The 7,572-nt window shown below is 47.6% G+C and overlaps 1 pseudogene; it reads left to right on the top strand.

The window, feature by feature from the left end:
- The first annotated feature begins 5,981 nt into the window (after positions 1-5,981).
- LOC112621641 lies at positions 5,982-7,080 on the top strand (annotated as a pseudogene).
- Positions 7,081-7,572: the final 492 nt, after the last annotated feature.

Raw genomic sequence — 7,572 nt, 5'->3', positions numbered from 1 at the left:
CTGCTTTACCTTAGTAACTTCAGTCAGGATCTCGTTTAAACTCGCAAACAGGTAAAATCAGTTCACTAAAAGGCTTCTAGGGAAGAAACCCCATGATTTATTTAGCCTGTGATCTCTCTCCTGTCTCTCAAAAGCTTGATTCAAGGCCCAGCTATATCAGAATCGCTAGGTAACAAGGAATCTGCTTGCTTGCTTGCTTGCTTTCTCTCTCTCTCTGTCTCTCTTTCTTTTTTCTTAGACAAGATGTCACTATGTCACTATGTTGCCCAAACTCCTGGCCTAGGGTAGTCCTCCTGCCTTGGCCTCCCAAAGTGCTGGGATTACAGTCCTGAGCCTCCGTGCCCGGCCAAGAAATCTGCTTTAACAGTCACCTCACACACTCCTAGTGGTAAGGTAAATTCTTCCTTATATCAAACTTGAAAAATGTTATGCTCTGATTTACTCCAGATTACCAGTCGGTGGGGTTGAATTTTATTATATTTTTGCTTCAGTGAAACATCAGAGGCTGGGTATGGTGCCTCAGGCCTGTAGTCCCAGCATTTTGAGAGGCCGAGACAGGAGGATCACTTGAGCTCAGGAGTTGGAGACCAGCCTGGCCAACATGGTGAAACCCCATCTCTACCAAAGTATAAAAATTAGCTGGGCATGATGCTGCGCATCCGTAGTCCCAGCTACTCAGGAGGCTGAGGTAGGAGGATTGCGTGAGCCCGGGAGTTTGAGGCTGCAGTGAGCCGAGATTAAGCCACTGCACTTGTGCCTAGGGGACAGAGAAAGGCTCTGTCTCAAAAAAAAAAAAAAAGGGAAAGGGCACATGTCATCAGGACTTCCTGGGGCTGGGACTTCACAGGCAGCAGGCATCCTTCAGTTTCAAAAATGTATTTTAAAAAAGGGAAAAAAAACTACCACGGGGTGGAGGGACTGTGTATTACTACTTAATATTTCTTACCTAAGTTCACATGAAGCACAAGGGTCTGATTCTAACAGAAGGAAATATTTTATGAAAATGTATTGCTGGCTGGGCACGGTGGCTCACACCTGTAATCTCAGCACTTTGGGAGGCTGAGGCGGGCAGATCACCCGAGGTCAGGAGTTCAAGACCAGCCTGGCCAACTGGTGAAACCCCATCTCTACTAATTGTACAAAAATTAGCCGGGCGTAGTGGCGGGCACCTGTAATCCCAGCTACTTAGGAGGCTGAGGCAGGAGAATTGCTTGAACCCGGCAGGCAGAGATTGCAGTGAGCTGAGATGGTGCCACTGTACTCCAGCCTGGACAACTAGCGAGACACCGTTTCAAAAAAAAAAAAAGAAAATGTATTGTTTTACTTGGATTGTTGAGACAAATTTCTTAAATTTGTCCAGGACGTCGGCTTATGTTAATGGCTGGCATTAATAAGGGATTCCTTTACAGGGGATAGTTTTTTCTTTTCTTTTCTTTTTTTTTTTTCTGCTTTCTCCACAAACTGTTACTTGGGACTCCCCCTACTCCTATCTCCTAAGGAGTTGAAGAACCACTGAGTGAATTGCAAGCCCAAGCTCTCACCCCTAACTAGATACATGAACTGAAAAGTAAGACAGTCACAGTCCTTGGCTGTGCCTTTGAATTAGAAGCTGCTTTGCAATAACTTCATTTACCTGTCAATCGGTTTGTCTTCATTCCTAAACTGTGGATGCTGCCCTGGTGCTTGTTTTGTGTGTGCGTAGCTGATGTTGCTGTGACCCTGGGTCAGTTTTCTTCACCTCCCGGGCCTTTGTTTCCACAGCTGTAAAAAGAGTTAAACTACTTCTACCACCCTTTCTCTTTTTCATTGCACGAGAGCACTGAGTGGTTTTCAACAGGTATTTGTGGAATTTAGTTTTCAGAAAAAGGACTAAGACTGGGAATATTGGTAAAATGATTGGACCAGTTTAGAGCGTACTATAAAATGCAAGAGAGAAAGGGATGCTTGCTTGACACTGGAAAATAATGCAGGGAGGGATATTTTGTGTCCATATAACCAGGATCAGAGATAGAGAGAAGGAAAGAAAATTTTACTCAAATAACACGGATAGGTAAGTTTGTGGGGAAAGCAGAAGGAAAAAAAAAAAAATCTATTCCTGTAAAGGAATCCCTTACTGGCCAGGTGCAATGGCTCATGCCTGTAATCTCAAAACTGGGAAGCCGAGGCGGGTGGATCATTTAAGGCGAGGAGTTCGAGACCAGCTTGGCCAACGTGGTGAAACCTTGTCTCTACTTAAAAAAAAAAAAGAAAGAAAAAAAAAATACAAAAATTAGCCAGGCATGGCCGGGCGCGGTGGCTCACGCCTATAATCTCAGCACTTTGGGAGGCCAAGGCGGGCAGATCACGTGGTCAGGAGATCGAGACAATCCTGGCTAACACGGTGAAACTCCGTCTCTACTAAAAATACAAAAAATTAGCTGGGCGTGGTGGCGGGCGCCTGTAGCCCCATGTACTCGGGAGGGTGAGGCGGGAGAATGGTGTGAACCCAGGAGGCGGAGCTGGCAGTGAGCCGAGATCTCACCACTGCACTCTAGCCTGGGCAACCGAGGGAGACACCATCTCAAAAAAAAAAAAATTAGCCGGTCATGGTAGTGGGCACCTGTAATCCCAGCTAATCCAGAGGCTGAGGCAGGAGAATTGCTTGAACCCAGGAGACAGAGGTTGCAGTGAGCCAAGATTGGGCCATTGCACTCCAGCCTGCGTGACAGAGCGAGACTGTCTTTAAAAAAACAAAAAAAAATTATCGGGCTCGGTAACTCAATGCCTGTAATCCCAGCACTTTTGAGAGGCCGAGGCAGGTGAATCGCTTGAGGTCGGGAGTTCAAGACCAGCCTGGCCAACATGGCGAAACCTTCTCTCTACTAAAATACAAAAAGTTAGCTGGGTGTGGTGGTGCACACCTGTAATCCCAGGTACTAGGGAGGCTGAGGCAGGAGAATCACTTGAACCCAGGAGGCGGAGGTTGCAGTGAGCCGAGATCATGCCACTGTACTCCAGCCTGGCAACAGAGAGGTTGCAGTGAACCCACACGGTGCCACTGCACTCCAGCCTGGGCGACAGAGTGAGACTCTGTCTCAAAAAAAAAAAAAAGAAAAAATCATTTACTCCTATGATTTCAATTTTTTTTTTTTTTTTTGAAATGGAGTCTTACTTTGCTGCTGCCCAGGCTGGAGTGCAGTGGAGCGATCTCGGCTCACTGCAACCTCCACCTCCTGGGTTCAAGGAATTCTCCTGCCTCAGCGTCCCAAGTAGCTGGGACTACAGGCGCATGCCACCATGCTGGCTTTTTTTTTGTATTTTTAGTAGAGACGGGGTTTCACTATGCTGACCAGGCTGGTCTCAATCTCCTGACCTCGTGATCTGCCCGCCTTGGCCTCCCAAAGTGCTGGGATTACAGGCATAAGCCACCGCACCCGACCTAGATTTCAGAATTTTAAAATGTGAATTTGATATAGCACTTTGTTTATTGCAAAATATTTATCATTTTTAAAAATATTTTTACACTTGTCTCTCCTGTTGGAGTCTAAACTGATTAGCAAGGTCTGATTTATCTTTGTATATAAGTAAACTCCATGAGGGCAGAGATTTTTTTGGTTTATGTTGTTCACTGCCACTTCCCAATACATTAAATTGTGCTTGGCCCATAGTAAATACTTAGTAAATATTTGCCGAATGAATGTGTCATACTGTCTAACATCAAGCCTTCCATGCTGCAAGTCTTTAGTATGCATTGTTGAGCATACAAATGTTGGAGTTTTTTTGTGCAAATACATTCTCCACCCCACAAAAGGCATGTGGTGACCTCGTTTGAAAAAACAACAGCAACAACAAAAACCCCGTTACTTTGGAATTGAGAACATAGACCAATTTTTCAGAACTAAAATGTCTTGAAGCTTTATGGTTTCAATTATCTAAGGGTGATGAAAAGTTTTGGTCATAATTCAGTATCAGTACATCCATGTCAGATACGGCATCATGAACTTTTATTACTTCATATATGGACTACCCTTTAAGAAATAATAATAGAGACCTGGTACAGTGGCTCACAGCTGTAATCCCAGCACTTTGAGAGGCTGAGGTGGGTGGATCACCTGGGGTCAGGAGTTGGAGACAATACTAGCCAACAAGGCAAAACCCTGTCTCTACTAAAAGTACAAAACTTAGCCAGGTGTGGTGGTGGGTGCCTGTAATCTCAGCTACTTGGGAGGCTGAGGCAGGGAGAATTCCTCGAACCCAGGAGTCGCAGGTTGCAGTGAGCCAAGACTGTGCCACTGTACTCCAGTCTGGGTGACAGATCGAGACTCTGTCTCAAAAAAAGGAAACAAAAGAAATAATAATAGCAGAACTTTATTTAAAGGAGATTTTGAGGCTTACTATGGATGATTATTTTCATTTTGGCAACATATACCGAGTTAAGGCTGGGCGCCGTGCCTCACACCTATAATCCCAGCACTGTGAGAGACTGAGGCAGGCAAATCACCTGAGGTCAGGAGTTCGAGACCAGCCTGGCCAACATGGTGAAACTCTGTCTCTACTAAAAATACAAAAATTAGCTGGGTATGGTGGCACAAGGCTGTAATCCCAGCTACTTGGGAGGCTGAGACAGGAGAATCCCTTCAACCCAGGAGGCGGAAATTGAGCCAAGATCATGCTATTGCACTGTAGCCTGGGTGACAAAGTGAGACTCCGTCTTAAAAAAAAATATATATATATATACATATAATAATATTACGTATTTATATACATATTATATGTATCTACATACATAGATGCATATACATATTAACACAAATATATGTATATACATATATGTATATTTAATATACATATTATATATATTGTTAACATGAGGTTTTTACGATATCCTATTTGAAGAGAAGAAATGGCAAAATTGACCTGGAAATCTAAACTCCTCGAACAGTAATTCTTGGGTTGAAAAGTACAGTTCAGCTGGGCGCTGTAGCTCACTCCTGTAATCCCAGCACTTTGGGAGGCCGAGGTGGGTGGATCACCTGAGGTTGCGAGTTCAAGACCAGCCTGACCAATATTGGAGAAACCCCCTCTCTACTAGAAATACAAAATTAGCTGAGCATGGTGGTGTGCGCCTGTAATCCCAGCCACTCGGGAGGCTGAGGCAGGAGAATCGCTTGAACCCAGGAGGCAGAAGTTGTGATGAGCCGAGATCCCGCCATTGCACTCCAGCCTGGGCAACAAGAGCGAAACTCCCTCTTTTTTCTTTTCTTTTTTTTGGAGATGGAGTCTCACTCTCTCGCCCAGGCTGGAGTGCAGTGGCGTGATCTCGGCTCACCGCAAGCTCCGCCTCCCGGATTCACGCCATTCCCTTGCCTTGGCCTCCCCAGTAGCTGGGACTACAGCGCCCACTACGGTGCCCTGCTAATTTTTTTGTATTTTTAGTACAGACGGGGTTTCACCGTGTTATCCATGTTAGTCTCAATCTCCTGACCTCGTGATCCGCCCGCCTCGGCCTCCGAAAGTGCCGGGATTACAGGAATTATCTCATGTAATTATTAAATGAAATTCCAGCAAGTTACATGTATTTCACCTTCTATTTTAAAAGAGCTGTAATTCCAGATAGAAAAATACATGTTTTGGTTATGGGATACTTTTGTTTGTTTTGTGATGGGGCTGGCTGTGTTGCCCAGGCTGGCCTCAAACTCCTGGGCTCAAGCAATCCTTCCACTTCAGCCTCCTGAGTATCTGGGATTGCGGAGACACAACACCACATCAGGCTGGGATCCTTCATTCTTACATTTCTTTCATGATGGGTTACATGAAATAGTTAACACTATTCAAAATGTTGTGAAATGTTATAAGGTTTCATTGTGTTGTTAGCTACTTAGCTAACAACAACAACAAAAGATTTATATAATCCCTAGATTCTAAAAGTTGTGACTATAGCAGATACATTTTTCTGTTACGACATTAATGTACTGCTTCTCCGAGAAAACACCAAATGGCGGATGACGCCCGCGCAGCGGGCGGGGGCGGGCGGGGGAGGCGCCGGAGGCCCCGGGGGCCCTGGGAAGGGAAACCGCTGTGGCTTCCGCGGAGGGATTCGGCAGTGGCATCGGGATCCGGCAGTGGCATCCGGATCCGGGGTCATGGCTGCGGATGGGGCCCAGGCCGGGGTCGCGGCAGCGGATGGGGCCCAGGCCGGGGTGGCGGCAGCGGATGGGGCCCAGGCCGGGGTGGCGGCCGTGGATGGGGCCCAGGCCGGGGTGGCGGCCGTGGATGGGGCCCAGGCCGGGGTGGCGGCCGTGGATGGGGCCGTGGCCAAGACCGCGGAGCTCGCGGAGGCAAGGCCGAGGATAAGGAGGGGATGCCCGTCACCACACTGGGCCCCCTGGCCAAGGACATGAAGATCAGGTCCTTGGAGGAGGAGATCTATCTCTTCTCCCTGCCCATCAAGGAATCTGAGATCATTGACTTTCTCCTGGGGGCCTCTCTCAGGGATGAGGTTTTGAAGATTATGCCCGCGCAGAAGCAGTAGATCCGCCCGCGCTGGCTAGCGTACCAGGTTCAAGGCGTTTGTTGCCATCAGGGACTACAATGGCCACGTTGGTCTGGTTGTTAAGTGCTCCAAGGAGGTGGCCGCCGCCATCCGCGGAGCCATCATCCTGGCCAAGCTCTCCATTGTCTCCGTGCGCGGAGGCTACCGGGGGAACAAGATCGGTAAGCTGCACACCATCCCTTGCAAGGTGACAGGCCGATGCAGCTCTGTGCTGGTGCGTCTCATCCCCTTCCCCAGGGGCACTGGCATTATCTCAGAGCCTGTGCCCAAGAAGCTGCTCATGATGGCTGGTATCTATGACTGCTACACCTCAGCCAGGGGCTGCACTGCCACTCTGGGCAACTTTGCCAAGGCCACCTTGGATGCCATCTCTAAGACCTATAGCTACCTGACCCCCGACCATCTGGAAGGAGACTGTATTCACCAAGTCTCCCTATCAGGAATTCACTGACCACCTCCCCAAGATCCACACCAGAGTCTCCGTGCAGAGGACTCAGGCTCTAGCTGTGACTACAACAAAGGGTTTTTATACAAGAAAAATAAAGTGAATTAAGCCTGTTACTGTCAAAAAAAAAAAGAAAAAAAAAAAAAAAGGCATGAATGTACTGGGTATGATTTGAACTGGATTTGTTTCAAGCCTACAAGCCTCTCTCTCTGATAAGTGCCATCAAAAAACACTGGGTGGTCGGGCGCGGTGGCTCATGCCTGTAATCCCAGCACTTTGGGAGGCCGGGGCGGGCGGATCACGAGGTCAGGAGATCGAGACCAGCCTGGCTAACACGGTGAAACCACGTCTCGACTAAAAATACAAAAAATTAGCCGGGCGTGGTGGCGGGCGCCTGTAGTCCCAGCTACTCCAGAGGGTGAGGCAGGAGAATGACGTGAACCGGGGAGGCGGAGCTTGCAGTGAGCCGAGATCCACTGCACTCCAGCCTGGGCAACAGAGTGAGACTCCGTCTCAAAAACAAAACGGTGAAATAATGTTTACTTACTTATTTATTCAACACATATTTATACCCCAAAGGGAGTCTTGTGGAGAA

Source organism: Theropithecus gelada, chromosome 3 (genome assembly GCF_003255815.1).
Source record: "Theropithecus gelada isolate Dixy chromosome 3, Tgel_1.0, whole genome shotgun sequence".
In the NCBI taxonomy this organism is placed as follows: domain Eukaryota; kingdom Metazoa; phylum Chordata; class Mammalia; order Primates; family Cercopithecidae; genus Theropithecus; species Theropithecus gelada.
This window is presented reverse-complemented; position numbering and strand designations above follow the sequence as displayed.